Genomic DNA, 19,139 nt, shown 5'->3' with positions numbered 1-19,139 from the left:
TACCACCCTCACCTTCTGCCACAGAGTCCAAAAGACTGTTCTATACATCTGTGTTTCTTTTTCCATGTTACTTCTTAATCTACCTGGGTAGAATAAAATAAATTCTATTTATTTATATAGATAAATATAACTATTATGTGGATATAAATCTATTATATCTATATACTATATAGATATAATATTTATATAGAATAAACTTCTGCCACACCCAAAGACTAGCATTTTAGTTATAGCCACACCTTTCTAAAAGGTGTTGCCTGTCTCTACCACTTTGTGAGATTCATACATTTCTTTACTATTTTTCTCTTACAGTCCAGGGAAGTCCATCTTCTGAACAATGCAGTATCTAAATATGGGTTCTAAAATAGAAGAGTATAGTTTAAAATACTGTGTTTACCCTTTATGAGCTGTGTCTTCACATGGGACATATTACTTATAGGCCTTCTTCTTCTGTATAGTGCTGATAAAATGGTATCTGACTAATGGACTGTCATGAAGATAAAATAACAATACATAAATAAACACACACACAGACACACTTAAGATGTGTCTGGTCTGGAACATAAAGAGGAATCAGTCCATGTCGCAACTATAATCAGGGCTAGATTCTCATAGATGCTCTTAAAATACTGAGTCAAAGATTCAGTAATTTGGGGAGATGAGCATGAATGTATATGGAAACAAGAAATATTTCATATCAAAACTGTCCACTAAGTAATTTATTTGTTAGATTCATTAAATACTTCTTAGTCAAATGTTTATTTCCAGAAATTTTGTACTGTTCTGGGAAGACCAAAAACAGTAAGACAGATCCCCTGCCCTCGTGGAACTCACATTCCAGAAGGGGAAGAGAGACATGTAAACAGAGAAACTAGTAAATGGTACACTAGTAAATGGTAAACTAGTAACTGGTACACTAGTAAATGGTAAACTAGTAAATGGTACACCGAGGACTGTAAAAAGGTAGAGTAGGTCCCCTGCTTATGAACCTTCAAGTTGTGAACTTTCAAAGATGCGAACATGCATGTCAGCCCCTGGATGCCAGCTATTGTACTTACTACTACACTTTTTAAGGTACTGTACTGTAAGATTAAAAATGTTTTCTTTATTTTTGTGTGTGTGTGTTTGTTTTCTATGTATGTATTATTTGTAGGAAAAGTATTATAAACCTATCACCACACAGTACTATATAGCCGATTGTGTTAATTAGGTATACTTAGGGTAACCGTGTTGGACTTATGAAGGCAAAAAGAGAAGGGGGCAGCAGAGGATGAGGTGGTTAGATGGCATCACTGGCTCAATGGACACGAGTCTGAGTAAACTCTGGGGTGTAGTGAAGGACTAGGAAGCCTGGCGTGCTGCAGTCCGTGGGGTCACAAAGAGCCAGACACAACTTAGCAACTGAACAACAACAAACAATTGGACTTGCAAATGTGCTCTCAGAATGGAACTCATGCCTCTGTAAGGGACTTACTGTACAAACACTGAATTACTGGATATTTTTGGTCTCCAGAGGCAGGGAGCTATATAGGCGAAATTAACCTGCTCAGAGTCACCTGGTAGAAATCTATTCGCTGCTGCCTTCACATCAGGGCAAAAGGAAGCCTTAAGGAGATAGAGTCATTATTCCTGGTTACCTCCAGGCCCTGGACACAGTGCAATTCTAATTTCAGTTGTCGATATCACTGGCCAGAAAAAAGCATAGTAACCAACTATGCTTTTTGTCTCCAAGGCCACATAAAACCTTTATTAACCAGAAGAGTCACAGAATTCCTGGTTACATTGAAAATTAATCAAAGAATTTGATACGGAAATGAGATGAGAACTACAGGCTAATATGAGAGCAACTCAGGACTCCCAAGAGGGTGGTGCTATCCTTGTACAAACACTGAGCTACCTCTGTGAATTTCCTTTGGGCTGTCTTCCTGTCTAACACATCTTTGTGACCCTTGGGTCCTAGCAAAGTCTAGTCACACAGACTCTTGTCAAAAGTTTTTGAATCCAAGTGAATTGAATGATTAGAGTTTAAAGACTTAAAGACTTGCCAAATACTGAGTTGGCCCACAAAAATCCTTATCTTAATTGAAGCATGAGGCTTATGCTACAAAAGTGTCAATGCCCAAGAAATTCACTATTCTTAAAGGACTCTAAATGAATGCTCCAGAAAGCACTGCTGGCTAAATAATAGCATTCTTCTTTTTGGTAGAAGAATAATGCTAGCAACTTTCTATCCATGGGAAGAATGTTTTAATTTTTTTCTTTCAAAAGCAATGAATAGCATATTGCTCAATTGTCCACTTTTCTTGATGGAGTTCTGCTTATTTTAACCATGAATTTGTGTTATTTTTGATGTTTAAATTATAAGGAAGTGCATAATGAGACTATTTTCCCTCCTCCACCTACTGCTCCCTAGTCTGACCTTTTGGTGTACATCTTCCCAGGCTTTTTATGCATAAATTCACATCTAAACGTATACTTTTGTATTTATATGATATTTTAACACAAAACTGATCATATTACATATTTACTCTCTGCAACTGAGAGGCCTTTTGCTTAGGACTCAGTCTTTATACAAAACTAATGTAACTGTACATTTCCTTCATTTTTTAATTTTTAAATTATTATTATTATTTTGTCTGCACAGTCTCTTCACTGTGGTACATGGGCTTTCTCTAGTTGTGGTGCATGGGCCTAGTTGCCTCATGGCATGTGGGATTTTACTTCCTCAGTCAGGTACTGAACCCATGTCCTGTGCATTGAAAGGTGGATTCTTAATCACTGGACCACCAGAGAAGCCCCTGTACATTTATTTCTAAGTTTATCTTCCCTACCAGACTGTCAGTCCCATAAGAACTGTTATTCTCCAATGTACACTCACATGGTACTTAGCACAATTCTAGGCCCATCAGAGTCCCTTGACTAATACTGATTGAGTAAATGAATGAAAAACACTGTCACTGTCATCACATTTTGGACTTCTTTTCATGTGTGTCTTAAACTCCCCTCTGTCCTTCTGACATCCTCCAGGGTCCCGTTGTACAGACACGTTACTGCCTATTGGAGAAGATACTTTCAATTCTCTGTGGTGAGCACCCATCTTCATCTTTTCTCATTTTAAGCTAGTCTTTTATAAAAGTTAAAATTTTATTTAGGCACGTCATGGTCTATTCAGACTGCTGTAACAACCAGTGTAGCTTATAAAAAACAAATTAATTTCTCACAGTTCTGGAAGCTAGAAGTTCAAGGTCAGGGTGAGATTATGGTCTGGTGAGAGCCCTTTTTGGGTTGCAGGCTTCTCACTATGTCCTCAGGTGGCTGAAGGGCTAGGGAGCTCTGTGGGATCTCTTTTGTAAGAGCACTAATCCCATTCATGAGGGCTCCACCCTCATGACATATTCACCTCCTAAAGACCTCACTTCCTAATAATAATAATAAATAACCCCTCTGAGGGTTGGATTTCAACACATGAATTTTGGAGGGGATACAAACATTCAGACCATAGCAACACAGTAAAAATATTCAAAGCATAAAGAAAAAAAATATAAGATGAAAAATAATGTCAATACTTGCTATCTCTCCCTACCACTAATTCTCTTTCTCAAAGAGAATACTAGTGCTACTTTTGACTACTTTTGTTTTATATTTTATATATTTATTTTATATTTATTATTTTTATATACTTATTTTTTATATTTTATACTTTTGCTTATATCTTTTGGTTCTATCATTTACAATTTAAATAAGATATTATGATTCATAGCTCATAATTCACAATTTGGATGGCACCTTTTAATTCTCAACTATGGAATATGACGAAGTTAGTATATATGTACCTCAGCCATAATCCCCTCAATTTTCTGCTTTCAAAATCCTTTATTCTTATTTTTTATAATGAAAGTTTATAACATTTACAAAACAATTGGTAGCTAGAAATCAGCGTTCCCTGATTTATCTACAGATTGACCTAAAATCTTAAACTCAAATAAAAATAACATTTACAATATTAAAATATGCTTTACTGCCAAGTTTTCTTTTTGCTCTAGAAAAACAAAAGCTGTGTCTCTGAACTCTTTTTTTTTTTAAATTTATTTATTTTTTCATTTATTTATATTAGTTGGAGGCTAATTACTTTACAACATTGCAGTGGGTTTTGTCATACATTGACATGAATCAGCCATGGAGTTACATGTATTCCCCATCCCGATCACCCCTCCCACCTCCCTCTCCACCCGATTCCTCTGGGTCTTCCCAGTGCACCAGGCCCGAGCACTTGTCTCATGCATCCAACCTGGGCTGGTGATCTGTTTCACTATAGATAATATACATGTTTTGATGCTGTTCTCTCAAAACATCCACCCTCGCCTTCTCCCACAGAGTCCAAAAGTCTGTTCTGTACATCTGTGTCTCTTTTTCTGTTTTGCATATAGGGTTATCATTACCATCTTTCTAAATTCCATATATATGTGTTAGTATACTGTAATGTTCTTTATCTTTCTGGTTTACTTCACTCTGTATAATGGGCTCCAGTTTCATCCATCTCATTAGAACTGATTCAAATGAATTCTTTTTAATGGCTGAGTAATATTCCATGGTGTATATGTACCACAGCTTCCTTATCCATTCGTCTGCTGATGGGCATCTAGGTTGCTTCCATGTCCTGGCTATTATAAACAGTGCTGCGATGAACATTGGGGTGCACGTGTCTCTTTCAGATCTGGTTTCCTCAGTGTGTATGCCCAGAAGTGGGATTGCTGGGTCATATGGCAGTTCTATTTCCAGTTTTTTAAGAAATCTCCACACTGTTTTCCATAGTGGCTGTACTAGTTTGCATTCCCACCAACAGTGTAAGAGGGTTCCCTTTTCTCCACACCCTCTCCAGCATTTATTGCTTGTAGACTTTTGGATAGCAGCCATCCTGACTGGCGTGTAATGGTACCTCATTGTGGTTTTGATTTGCATTTCTCTTAATAATGAGTGATGTTGAGCATCTTTTCATGTGTTTGTTAGCCATCTGTATGTCTTCTTTGGAGAAATGTCTGTTTAGTTCTTTGGCCCATTTTTGATTGGGTCATTTATTTTTCTGGAATTGAGCTTCAGGAGTTGCTTGTATATTTTTGAGATTAATCCTTTGTCTGTTTCTTCATTTGCTATTATTTTCTCCCAATCTGAGGGCTGTCTTTTCACCTTACTTATAGTTTCCTTTGTTGTGCAAAAGCTTTTAAGTTTCATTAGGTCCCATTTGTTTAGTTTTGCTTTTATTTCCAATATTCTGGGAGGTGGGTCATAGAGGATCTTGCTGTGATTTATGTCGGAGAGTGTTTTGCCTATGTTCTCCTCTAGGAGTTTTATAGTTTCTGGTCTTACATTTAGATCTTTAATCCATTTTGAGTTTATTTTTGTGTATGGTGTTAGAAAGTGTTCTAGTTTCATTCTTTTACAAGTGGTTGACCAGTTTCCCAGCACCACTTTTTAAAGAGGTTGTCTTTTTTTCCATTGTATATCCTTGCCTCCTTTGTCAAAGATAAGGTGTCCATAGGTTCATGGATTTATCTCTGGGCTTTCTATTCTGTTCCATTGATCTATATTTCTGTCTTTGTGCCAGTAGCATACTGTCTTGATGACTGTGGCTTTGTAGTAGAGTCTGAAGTCAGGCAGGTTGATTCCTCCAGTTCCATTCTTCTTTCTCAAGATTACTTTGGCTATTCGAGGTTTTTTGTATTTCCATACAAACTATGAAATTATTTGTTCTAGTTCTGTGAAAAATACCATTGGTAGCTTGATAGGGATTGCATTGAATCTATAGATTGCTTTGGGTAGAATAGCCATTTTGACAATATTGATTCTTCCAATCCATGAACACGGTATGTTTCTCCATCTGTTTGTGTCCTCTTTGATTTCTTTCATCAGTGTTTTATAGTTTTCTATGTATAGGTCTTTTGTTTCTTTAGGTAGATATACTCCTAAGTATTTTATTCTTTTTGTTGCAATGGTGAATGGTATTGTTTCCTTAATTTCTCTTTCTGTTTTTTCATTGTTAGTATATAGGAATGCAAGGGATTTCTGTGTGTTAATTTTATATCCTGCAACTTTACTATATTCATTGATTAGCTCTAGTAATTTTCTGGAAGAGTCTTTAGGGTTTTCTATGTAGAGGATCATGTCATCTGCAAACAGCGAGAGTTTCACTTCTTTTCCTATCTGGATTCCTTTTACTTCTTTTTCTGCTCTGATTGCTGTGGCCAAAACTTCCAACACTATGTTGAATAGTAGTGGTGAGAGTGGGCACCCTTGTCTTGTTCCTGATTTCATGAACTCTTAACTACTGGGAAAAGAATACCCAAGTTGCCAAAGAAAAATGGATTTGCATCTTCAGTTTTCTTTTCATCTTTTAAGAAATACTCAGTTGCCATGATTTCTTAGATCTCATGTCGTATTCTTTCTTGTTTTGCTAAAGTTTTCTTATTTATTTACTTTTGGCTGTGCTGGGTCTTTGTTGCTTTATGAGGGTTTTCTCTGGTTGTGTTGAGTGGAGGCTACTCTTCACTGCAGTGCAGCAAGCTTCTCAGTGCAGTGGCTTCTCTTGTTGTGGAGCACAGTCTCTAGGCACATGGGCTTCAGTAGTTGTGGCACATGGGCTTCATTGCTCTTTGGCAGGTGGGATCTTCCCAAACCAGGGATCCAACCCATGTCCTCTCTATTGGCAGGTAGATTCTTACCCACTTTGCCACTAAGGAGGTCCTGAAGTTTTCATATGAGATATCTGAATGTAAGTTTTCTGAATCTGTATATACAGTTGAAAACTTTTTATTCTTATCAAATTTGATAACTCATATAGGTATAAAATTCTAGGTTGAAAATTATTTTTCCTGACCTTTGGAGATGTTGCAACTTGGTACTCTAGTAACCAGTGTTGCCAGGTTATTTCTCATTTCTTTGTAGGTAGGTGTGAGTCTTTTTTTTTTTTTTTTAGGTGTGAGTCTTTAAAAAATTATTATTTTTTAAAAGTAGTTCATGATTTCCTCCAAATTGTTGCTGTTGATTGAAAATCAAGTAGTTCTAAAAATCTTATTAAGTAACATGTTTTACTGCCACTTCTTGTTTTTTGTTTGGGGAATTATCTATTAATCTTTTATCATGGAAATTGAAGATTCATTATTCTTTCATTAATTCTGCATGCAGTCTTCCATTCCTCCTGTCTTTCTGATGAACTTAAGCACAATTTTGTTTTGATCAATTTTATATTTTTATGATTATGCCCATGTTAACTTTATTTAAAAATATTGCACATCTTTTTGCTCTCACTGGACTTATTCATTCCTTTTCCATTTTAGTTTTTAAAATACATTTATCCTTAATTTAAGCTCAAACTTTTTGAAAATTATTTAAATATCCTTTCTACATAGATTTGTGTCCATGTGGTATACTATCAATTTTGTCTCTTTGGAGAATTCTTTACTGGAAATTTCTGAACTTCTCTAATTTGGACCTACGTCTTCCCAGGCTTGTTGCCTAGCTAGGTCTCCTCTCACCATCACTTTGGGAATTTCCTCACCTCACGTAGGTTCAGTTTCCTATTCTAGGATCTCACTGACTTGTTTCACATATTCATTCTGGAGGAATACCTCATCCAGTAGCTTCTTGAGAAACAGTACACCATGCACTGAATACACATTTTGACACCTTACATTTCTGAAAACATCTTCATTCTATCCTCATACTTAGTTGATTATTAGCTAGATTGGAAATGAATCCTGAGTTGGAATCCATTTCTTGCAGAATTTTTGAAGGCATTTCTTTATTCTCTTTAAGTTTCCACTCTTGCCTTTGAGAAAGCTGATGCAGTTTTGATTACTATTATTATTACTTTGTACACAATTGTTTTTACCCGCTGAAAGTTTTTAGAATCATCTTTGTTTCCCGAGTTTTGATGTTTATCCATCATATATGCAATTTTTAATATATGCCTTTTTGCTCTGGAACTCCTTATTAAAGCATCCTAATCTTATTTTATGGATGTAACATTTTGTTATTTCTGCAAGAATATTTATGGCAGTATTTTTTTTTTAAGTTTTCTTTAAAACAGACTGTTTCTCCCAACTTTATTCATTCTGGATATGGCTTTGCTCTTTCCTATTAGGCTTTCCTCAGATATATATTGATCCCTAGTTCTATGTTCTTTTAAGAATGGGGTATTTTAGTGATATTGATCAGACAGTTCAATTCCTAGGTCTGTTCTTTGGGGCTGTTCTCATTTCCCAGAGGCTCGCCTAGTTTTTTGTCTGCGGAGTAAAACATTACTGAAAACATTCTGAGATCCAGTTGGGAACAGGGCAAGTAGTCTCAAGATTCTGCATGCACCTCGACTTTCACTCATTCCTCTGTTTTTCATAGAGTAACCCATCCCTCAGCTGAATCTTGTTCCTCTCAATCAAGAGACTGTTTTAGTCTCAGGTATGCTAAGTCAGTAACCAGTTTTAGCCTCCAAGATTTAGACTGGATTTGCTTTATGGATGTCATACTCACTTTTATGTCTTTAAGAATATTATTTGCACTCATCTCAAAGGCTTATTCTGTTTGCTGTTATTTTCTCAAGATGCAAGTGCTTCTATTTGTTATGCTTGGTGATGTTGTACATCAAAATATTGGTGATTCCTGGTTTTGCATTATTTTTTGATTTCTGGTTTTCCTTCAACCTTCCTGTCTGCAAAGCCTGTTCTTGGAGAGGGTAACGTGGGCTGTCTGATGAGGCATATTCTCCATGACTGGAGGAGAGGCAGATGGGCTTATATTTAGAGGATATAGGCCCTTTTCTGGATTAGTGAATATCCACTTCTTCTCCTTATGTTTCCAGAAGGATGATTCTTTCCAGGGCCTGAGAGTGAGCCATGGTTTGCGGGAAGAAGTTTTATATATATATAATTTTTTTTTTTTGGGCTACACTGGTGGCTTGTAGGATCTTACTTCCCCAACCAGGGATTTAACCCAGGCCCTTGGCAGTGAAAGCATGGAATCCCAACCACTGGACGACCAGGGAATTCCCAAAGGGAAGAAGTTTTTATGAGCAAAATTTGGAATGAGGACTGGCTGTAGTGTGTGTGATTTTCTTCTGATTGGTGAGGTAACAGGACGGTGCTCTAGGAATCCTGTGCTCAGCCTGAAGTTGCCATCCTCCCCCAGGGTGGGGCCTTGGTTCTGCAGAAAAGCTCAAAGATATCCTTATGTATATTCCTTGAGGAGAAACCAGGACCCTGCCCCAAGTCTATAATACTGTTTCTTGACTGCTCCTCCGTTGTTTCTTCATCCACTCCCTTCCCTGATGTACATGAGTTTGAGCAAGTTTCAGGAGTTGGTGATGGACAGGGAAGCCTGGCATGCTGCAGTCCATGGAGTCGCCAAAATTTGGACACAACTGAGCAACTGAACTGATCCCTTCCCTGATTAGCAGCTATTTGAATCTGCCCTTCGGAAGGTCAAGGCTTCTGTTCAGTTCAGTCTCTTCAGTCATGTCCAACTCTTTGTGACCCCATGGACTGCAACATGCCAGGCCTCCCTGTCCTTCACCATTTCCTGGAACTTACCCAAACTCATGTCCATTGAAACAGTGATGCCACCCAACCATCTCATCCTCTGTCATACCTTTCTCCTCCTGCCTTCAATCTTTCCCAGCATCATGGTCTTTTCCAGTGAGTTGGCTCTTTTCATCAGGTGGCCAAAGTATTGGAGTTTCAGCTTCAGCCTCAGTCCTTACAATGAAATCTGGGTTGATTTCCTTTAGGATTGACTGGTTTGATCTCCTTGCCATCCAAGGGACTCTCAAGAGTCTTCTCCAACACCACAGTTCAAAAGCATCTTTTCCGTGCTTAGCCTTCTTCATGGTGCAACTTTCTCATCCATACATTACTACTGGAAAAATCATAGCTTTGACTCCACGGAAACTTTGTTGGCAAAGTGGTGTCTCTGCTTCTTAATGCAATGTCTAGGTTTGTCATAGCTTTTCTCCCAAGGAGCAAGTGTCTTTTAATTTCATGGTTGTAGTCACCATCTGCAGTGATTTTGGAGCCCAAGAAAATAAAGGCTGCCACTGTTTCCACTGTTTCCCCATCTATGTGCCATGAAGTGATGGGACTGGAGCCATGATCTTCATTTTTTGAATGTTGAGTTTTAAGTCAGTTTTTCACTCTCCTCTTTCACCTTCATCAAGAGCCTATTTACATACTCTTCGTTTTCTGCCATAAGGGTGGTGTCATCTGCATATCTGAAGTTATTGATATTTCTCCTGGTAATCCTGATTCCAGCTTGTGATCCATCCAGCCTGGCATTTTGCATGATGCACTCTGAGTAGAAGTTAAATAAGCAAGGTGACAATATACTGCCTTGATGTATTCCATTCCCAATTTGGAACCAGTCCATTGTCCCATGTCTGGTTCTAACAGTTGCTTCTTGACCTGCATACAGGTTTCTCAGCAGGCAGGTAAGGTGGTCTGGTATTCCCATCTCTTTAAGATTTTTCCACAATATGTTGTGATGCATACAGTCAAAGGCTTTAGCATAGTCAATGAAGCAGAAGTAGATGTTTTTCTGGAATTCTCTTTCTTTTTCTATGATCTAACAAATGTTGGCAATTTGATCTCTGGTTCCTCTGCCTTTTCTAAATCCAGCTTGCACATCTGGAAGTTCTTGGTTCACATGCCATTGAAGATTAGCTTGGAGGATTTTGATCATGAGCTTGCTAACACGTGAAATGAGTGCAATTGTGAAGTAGTATGAGAATTCTTTGGCATTACCTTTATTTGGGATTGGAATGAAAACTGACCTTTTTCAGTCCTGTGGCCACTGCTGAGTTTTCCAAATTTACTGGTATATTGAGTTCCGTTCAGTTCAGTCACTCAGTCTTGTCCGACTCTTTGCAAGTCACACAAATTAATAGCATCATCATGTTGACTAAAAAGATGCAGAGGTTGAGAGTTGCAAGTTAAGTTTTATTTGGGGCAAAATGAGGACTGCAGCCTGGGAGGTAGCACCTCAGATAGCTTTGAGAGACTGCTCCAAAGTGGTAGGTGGGGAAGGTCAATATATAAGGTTTTGGTGAAGGGGGAATTCAATACCATTAAGCTCTCATTTTACAAAAGGTTTTTTGCTAGTCATGAGGATCTGATGTCACCATGAAAAGATTGAATTCAGTTTAGTTCAGTTCAGTCACTCAGTTGTGTCTGACTCTTTACGACCTCTTGGACTGCAGCACACCAGGCTTCCCTGTCCATAACCCACGCCCGGAGCTTTCTCAAATTTGTGTCCATTGAGTTGGTGATGCCATCCAACCATCTCATCCTCTGTCGTCCCCTTCTCCTCCTGACTTCAGTCTTCTCAGCACCAAGGTCTTTGACAATGAGTCAGTTCTTTGCATCAGGTAGGCAAGGGATTGGAGCTTCAGCTTCAACATCAATCCTTCCAGTGATTAATCAGGATTGATTTCCTTTAGGATTGACTGGTTTGATCTCCTTGCAGTCCAAGGGACTCTCAAGAGTCTTCTCCAACACCACAGTTCAAAAGCATCAGTTCTTCAGCATTCAGTTTTCTTTATGGTCCAACTCTCACATCCATACATGACTACTGGAAAAACCATAGCTTTGACTATATCAACCTTTGTTGGCAAAGTAATATCTCCGCTTTTTAGTATGCTGTCTATGTTGGTCATAGTTTTTCTTCCAAGGAGCAAGTGTCTTTTAATTTCATGGCTGCAATCACCATCTGCAGTGATTTTGGAGCCCAAGAAAATAAAGTGTGTCACTATTTCTAATGTTTCCCCATCTATTTGCCATGATGTGATGGGACTGGATGCCATGATCTTCATTTTTTTGAATGTTGAGTTTTAAGCCAACTTTTCCACTCTCCTCTTTCACTTTCATCAAGAGGCTCTTTAGTTCTTTGCTTTCTGCCATAAGGGTGGTGTCATTTGCATATCTGAGGTCATTGATATTTATCCCAGCAATCTTCTCTTCCAGCCCGGCATTTCTCATGATGTACTCTGCATATAAGTTAAATAAGCACAGTGACAATATAAGCCTTGATGATGACAAGGAAGCCTTGATGTATTCCTTTTCCAATTTGGAACCAGTCCATTGTTCCATGTCTGGTTCTAACTATTGCTTCCTGACATGCATACAGATTTCTCAAGAGGCAGGTAAAGTGGTCTGGTATTCCCACCTCTTCAGGAATTTTCCACAGTTTGTTGTGATCCACACAGTCAAAGGCTTTGGCATAGTCAATGAAGCAGAAATAGATGCTTTTCTGTAACTCCTTTGCTTTTTCTATGATCCAACGGATGTTGGCAATTTGATGTCTGGTTCCTCTGCCTTTTCTAAATCCAGCTTGTACATCTGGGAGTTCTCAGTTCACATACCTTTGGGGCCTCACTTGGAGAATTTTGAGCACCACTTTGCTAGAGTGTGAAGTGAGTGCAATTGTGTGGTAGTTTGAACCTTCTTTTGCACTGCCTTTCTTTGGGATTGGAATGAAAACTGACTGTTTCCAGTCTTGTGGCCACTGCTGAATTTTCCAAATTTGCTGGCGTGTTGAGTGCAGCACTTTCACAGCATCATCTTTCAAGATTTGAAATAGCTCAGCTGGGATCCCATCACCTCTTTTACCTTTATTCATAGTGATGCTTCCTAAGGCCCACTTGACTTTGTACTTCAGGATGTCTAGCTCTAGGTGAGTGATCACACCCTAGTCTTTATCGGGTCATTAAGACTTTTTTTTTTTTAATAGCTCTGCTGTGTATTCTTGCCACCTTTTCTTTCTTAATATCTTCTGAATGGATTTAGTGCTCTCTAGATATGAGGAGATGCAAGGACTGAGATCATAAAATCTATTCCTAAAAACATTCAACTATCTAAAGACCTGTCCCACTAGATTCCCTGGTGAAGAGAGTGCCTTACTCCAACCTGAATTCCCTTAGAGGTTGTTGAAGGTCAACAGCATGGGGTTCAAGCTCCATAGAGACAGATGGCAAATACCTTTGTTGTTCAGTCATTGGCAATGTTCTTCTCAAGTGCCAATTTGTAGTTGACAATCTTTTAGGATTTGAAGTCGCTCAGCTGGGATTTTGTCACCTCCACTAGCTTTGTTCATAATGATGCTTCCTAATGCCCATTTGACTTTGTACTCCAGGATGTCTGGCTCTAGGTGAGTGATCACATCATCATGGTTATCTGGGTCATGAAGATCTTTTTTGTATAGTTCTTCTGTGTATTCTTGCCACCTCTTCTTAATATCTTCTGCTTCTGTAAGGTCCATGCCATTTCCGTTCTTTATTGTGCCCATCTTTGCATGAAATGTCCCTTGGTATCTCTAATTTTCTTGAAGAGATCTTTAGTCTTTCCCCCTCTATTGTTTTCCTGTATTTCTTTGCATTGTTCACTTAGGAGGACTAAGTGGATACAAAGCAGACAGCGTCAGCCAAGAAGACTTAATGAAGTCCATTCCCTACAAGGTATGCAGGCAGTGGGTGGGGACGGATGGGTGACTGGGGGTGGGTGGGGGATTGGGCAGACACAGGAAGGATTTGGCCCCAGGAACCCCACAGAGTTTCTTCCCAGCTTCATTAGTTGACTTATATCTTGAAGTTTTTACTGAGCACTAGTTTTACAGTGTTGTTTTCCCTACTTTCATTCAAATATGTTCATTTGGCCATATTTGCTTTCTTTCTTGCTGTTTCCTTCAGCCTTTCTGTTCTTCTGCTTGATTCCTTTCTTGCTAACCCTGTTATAGGTCCATTTAAAAAACAAGCAACTTTTCTTCCTTTTCAATAAGACACAAGAGGAGGAAAGGTAGTCTGATGTGCGTCTTTCATCTTGAATCCAAGTGCTATTCTGTGAATTCCTACACTTTTCCGCAAATGTTGGAGTGTTATTTGTGGCCATTGGCAACAGCACAGCCTTTTATCCCTGCCTGTGGCACTGAATCACAGTTTTGGTTTTGGGGGGTTTTTCATTTATTTGTTTGTTTTAATTTGCTCACGTTGCTGTGACTCACAGTTTCTCTTTTCTGTGGCTAATCACACAACATCGTGGATATTTACGAAACTCAGCCACCCATTCAGACCAGAATATTGGCCCTTCCCAAACTTCTGCCAAAAGGTTGAGCAGCAGGTTCTGTTTCCAAGTTAGCCTGCTCGGTGTCTCCCAACCCCACACATCCTGTTTCTCTCCAGTTCATAACTAGGAAAACATGATTCTTTCAGGAAATCTTTCTTGTGTCTCTCCAAGAGCAAATACAAAGCCTAGGATTAAATAAATCTCTTTAGTTCAAGCTAAGATGGAAAAGAGCATAAAGAGAGAGAGCGTAAAAAATTCAGACTGACCTCATTTATTAGATTAGAGCCACTCACTGATTTGAAAAGGACCATTTTAGAAGAGAGTGAAGCAAGCTCTATTAACGGATAGCATTCTGTGTAGTAAATATTGCAGCCTGTGTGTTATTAACACTTGCCTTTTATAAATAGGGTTTGCATGGAAATGAACTTATGACTGAAAATAGTAATATGTATTATTTGAAAGAAGAGCTTATATCGACAAATGCTTTGTAGTCACTTTTACTCAATAGTTAAAAGGGTTTGGCTATTATGTGTCGAGCTGGGGAAAATTTGGGGGGCCTACAGAGGATTCATGCAGATATCTTCTGTCTGCTTCCAACCAAGTAAAGAGGGTCTTTCTCTTTCCTGAAATGTCATAATCTTAGATTAATCAGTGTGGAGCACATTTCTGTAAGTAGAGAAAGTCAATCTGAAGAGAAATACAAATAGCTACTGGAAAGCTATTATCCAGATTCTTAAAACTATAGTTTCAGCTCGAACTTTTTTTTACAAAAGACATTGATTTCACATCTGTAATTACGAAGGTGTATAAATAACCCCCAAATTAAAGCATAGTACTTTCTTTATTCCTTCCACTTGGGAGATTGAAGTAAACTCAACCCCAGGGCAAGGCCTCATCTATAATACCCTCATGTCACTGTGCCTGCTTGGCTCAATATAGACTCAAAAGAGTCGACTCTATCTTTATAGTCTTCTGGAAGATGTCTGCAGCTAGCTGCTAACCATTAGATGAATTTAAACCTACAAAATATTCAATCTGGCAGTTTTGCTCTCTCTTTTTTTTAAATTGAAGTATAGTTGATTTACAATCTTGTGTTAATTTCTGCTATACAGCAAAATGATTCATCTATGCATAAATACATTATTTTTTCATATTCTTTTCCATTCTACTTTATCACAGGGTACTGAATATTGTTCCCTGTGCTATATACAGTAGGACATTATTTTTTTAATCCATTCTATATATAACAGTTTGTATCTGCTAATCTTAAACTCCCAATTCATCCCTCCCCCAGAGTTGTGAAAATCACAACTCTGTTCCCTATGTCTGTGAGTCTGTTTCTGTTTCATAGATAAGTTTGTTTCTGTCATAGTTTTCATTCCACATATAAGTGATATCATATATTCGTCTTTCTCTGTGTTATTTACTTCACTCAGTATGATAGTCTCTGGTTCCATCCATGTTGTTGCAAATGGCATTATTTCACTCCTTCCTTATCCATTCATCTGTCAGTGGTCATTTAGGGTGCTTCCAGTAGTCATGTATGGATGTGAGAGCTGGACCATAAAGAAAGCTGAGCACTGAAGAATTGATGCTTTTGAACTGTGGTGTTGGAGAAGATGCTTGAGAGTCCTTTGGACTGCAAGGAGATCAAACCAATCAACCCTAAAGGAAATCAGTCCTCAATATTAATTGGAAGGACTGATGTTGAAGCTGAAGCTCTGATACTTTGGCCACCTGATGCGAAGAACTGATTTATTTGAAAAGACCCTGATGCTGGGAAAGATTGAGGGCAGGAGGAGAAGGGGGTGACAGAGGATGAGATGATTGCATGGCATCACTGACTCAATGGACATGAGTTTGAGTAAACTCTGGGAGTTGGTGATGGACAGGGAAGCCTGGTGTGCTGCGGTCCATGGGGTTGCAGAGTCAGACACAACTGAGCAACTGAACTGATGTTGTGGCTATTATGAATAGCACTGCTATGAACATAGTGGATGCCTATATCTTTTCAAAGATAAGATTCCTATATATTTTATAGTTTTTTTTTTCCCCCAGGAGTGGGATTACTGGATCATATGACAACTCTGTTTTTAGGTTTTTTCTCTGAGGAACCTCACACTGTTTTCCATAGTGAGAGTACCAACTTACATTCCCATCCACTTTTGCTCTCTTATGCTCAAATCAGAAATACCCTATGTGACCTCCATTTATGTCACTCACCACCAAACCAATACTAAGGATGGGCTTAGTCAGGTTAAAATACCAAGTCAGGTTAAAATAAATCCCACTTTGAGCCTTTTTAAATTAAGTGACCCAAGATAGTATTAAAGATCACAAGAATTTGAAATAAAATAAGGGGGCAGATTTCTGGTTGTGACTCCTCGACGGACAGTGGTCCTATTGGTTTTTAATGTCCTGATTTTCCCAGGATTTTATGCATTTTCATCTGGTTGATGAAAGAATAAGATCACAGTCATGAGTGCTGTGGCAGAATATTCCTGGCAATTCTCCTACCGTAGAATGGAAAGGCGTGTTTGTCTCTTTAAGAACACAAGTTTTCAAACAAACCTAGGGATTTCTGGGCGTTATCTGTGGGGATTTAGGGGAATATGGAGCAGGTTGGTCATTGGAGAGAAGACAAGCTGGCTGGAGGCCAGACTTTATCTCGTCCCAAACTCACAAGCCTTCATTATCATGTACACCCAAATTTTACTGAGACACTATGCTTCAACATAAGATTTCAGTTTAATAAAGCTTGTCTTCCTTAGTACAAAATAACTAAACCCCTTTATGTTTGGAAACTGGTGCTTTCAAAGAAAATGTGTGGTTCTTTGCTTTCTGAGAATGCAGTTATGTCCAAAAATTTTGAGATCTTCTAAAGGAAAGATCAGTCAGATGAATTGAAAAGCCCCATTCTCTGAATGTGACTCCAGGGATATGGGGTGGCATGAGGGCTGTGAGGAAATTGGAAGCCACGTGTCCTTGCCTTCAAGAACTGGACACCTCTGGCTTCATATTCAATTCAGATTCAGATTCCATTCAGATTCAGATTCAACCATCAGTTACATTTACATGCATCTTGTTGTACATCTCGCTGTGAGTTTTTATGCACTGCATTTTACCCTTTCCTCATAGCACTTTAGTGGTATGTATTGTTATCCTTATAATTGAGGAAACAAAGGCTCATGGAGGATAAATGTTTTGTGCAAAAACACATAGCTCATAAGTAATAGAGCCAATATTTAAACCTATCTCTTCATAGTTTTCTGGTTTAATATGATTTAGCTCTTAGACTCTGAAACTCTGAAAGTTTATATATTCCATCCTATTTCCATATTATTTGCACTGTTTGTGATTAGAATTATATTATTATCCTTCAGTAGGTGAATGGATAAACTGTGATACATCGAAATCCAAACAATGGAATATTATTTGGTGCTAAAAAGAAATGAGCTATTAATTCATGAAAATACATGGAGAAAACTTAACTGTATATAACTAAGTGCAAGACATGTGCTTCCCTGGTGGCTCAGTGGTAAAGAATCTGCCTGCGATGCGGGAGACCTGGGTTCGATCCCTGGGTTGGGAAGATCCCCTGGAGAAGGGAACGGCTACCCACTCCAGTATTCTGGCCTGGAGAATTCCATGGACTGTATAGTCCGTGGGATCACAAAGAGTCAGACATGACTGAGTGACTTTAAAGTTGCTCAGTTGTATCCTACTCTTTGTGACCCCATAGACATCCCATAGGCCCCATGGAAGTCCAGGCCAGAATACTGGAGTGAAAGAAGCCAATCTGAAATGGCTATGCACTGCACTGTTCCAACTATATGATGTTCTGGAAAAGGCAAAACAATAAAGACACTAAAAAGATCAGTTGTTACCAGAGGTTGGGGGCGGGGAGTGGGAGGGCTAAGGATCAATAGGCAGAGCACAGAGAACTTTTAATGCCGTGGAAATACTCTGTATGATGCTGTGATGGTGGATACATATACATATACATATACATATACATATACATATACATATACATACATATGTTTGTCCAAACCCATAGAATGTACAAGTCCTAGAGTGAACTATAGTGCAAACTATAGACTTTGGGTGATTGTGACTTGTCAATGTAGGTTTATCAGTTGTAAACAATCTACCACTCTCAGTGGGGATGTTGATCAGTGGGGAGGCTATTCATGTGTGAAAGCAGAAGGTATATAAGAAAATCTCTGCATTTTCTGCTTCAATTTGCTGTGAACCTAAAAATAAAGTCTTTTTCTTTTTTTTTTTAAAAAAGAAGGTATACTTAATGCTAGATACTAAATGTATATTGATTATAGGAAATAAAATTCTATGTACTTTGAGTGAGTCACTTATACAGTGATTCCACGAGGATGCCTTTGGATTTCCAAGGCCTTCCTCTCCTTACAGCAACAAGGCATTAAAACCTGGGCATTTCTGGGAAGTCAGAATATAAGGATACCCAGGTTTGAGAATTCAAGGGAATATTCTAGGGGATCCAAGAAACTCCTTACAACTCCTCTGCCCCAACTTCTTCATTTTAGGAGTTTTCAAATGGGTCCAGTATCAATTAATGCATTTTAAAGGGCTGATTTAACCCTGAAAGCAGTTGTCTATCTGGTTTGTAAGTAAGTTGTAATAAAAGATTTATTATGAATGTTTTGTTTAGCTTCTTGAAAGTTTTCTGATTTCCCAATATCGTTATATTTGATAATGTCTTTGTTTGTGTGTATTTTCTCAAGTACTAAGATAATAACTAGCCAGACTGTATTCAGAAAAGGTCTTTCCTTATACATCAAATATATTGTACCAAATGATGGTGCTTTCTCAGCACTATTCAGTATTATTGTGTGTTCTTGCATCTTTTAAAAAAAAGTGTGTATTCTTATTTTGAATTTATGAAACACTGCTGGCTTGTGAAATATAAGAGGTACTGCAAACATTTCTTTGAAGAAATGAAAAGCCTGACTCAGCAATGGTGCAGCAAAGCTGGAATCACATGGAGGCTGAATTTATTTTCTCTCT

Source organism: Cervus canadensis, chromosome 20 (genome assembly GCF_019320065.1).
Source record: "Cervus canadensis isolate Bull #8, Minnesota chromosome 20, ASM1932006v1, whole genome shotgun sequence".
NCBI lineage: Eukaryota > Metazoa > Chordata > Mammalia > Artiodactyla > Cervidae > Cervus > Cervus canadensis.
The sequence above is the reverse complement of the archived record's forward strand: the minus strand, read 5'-3'. Positions refer to the sequence as shown.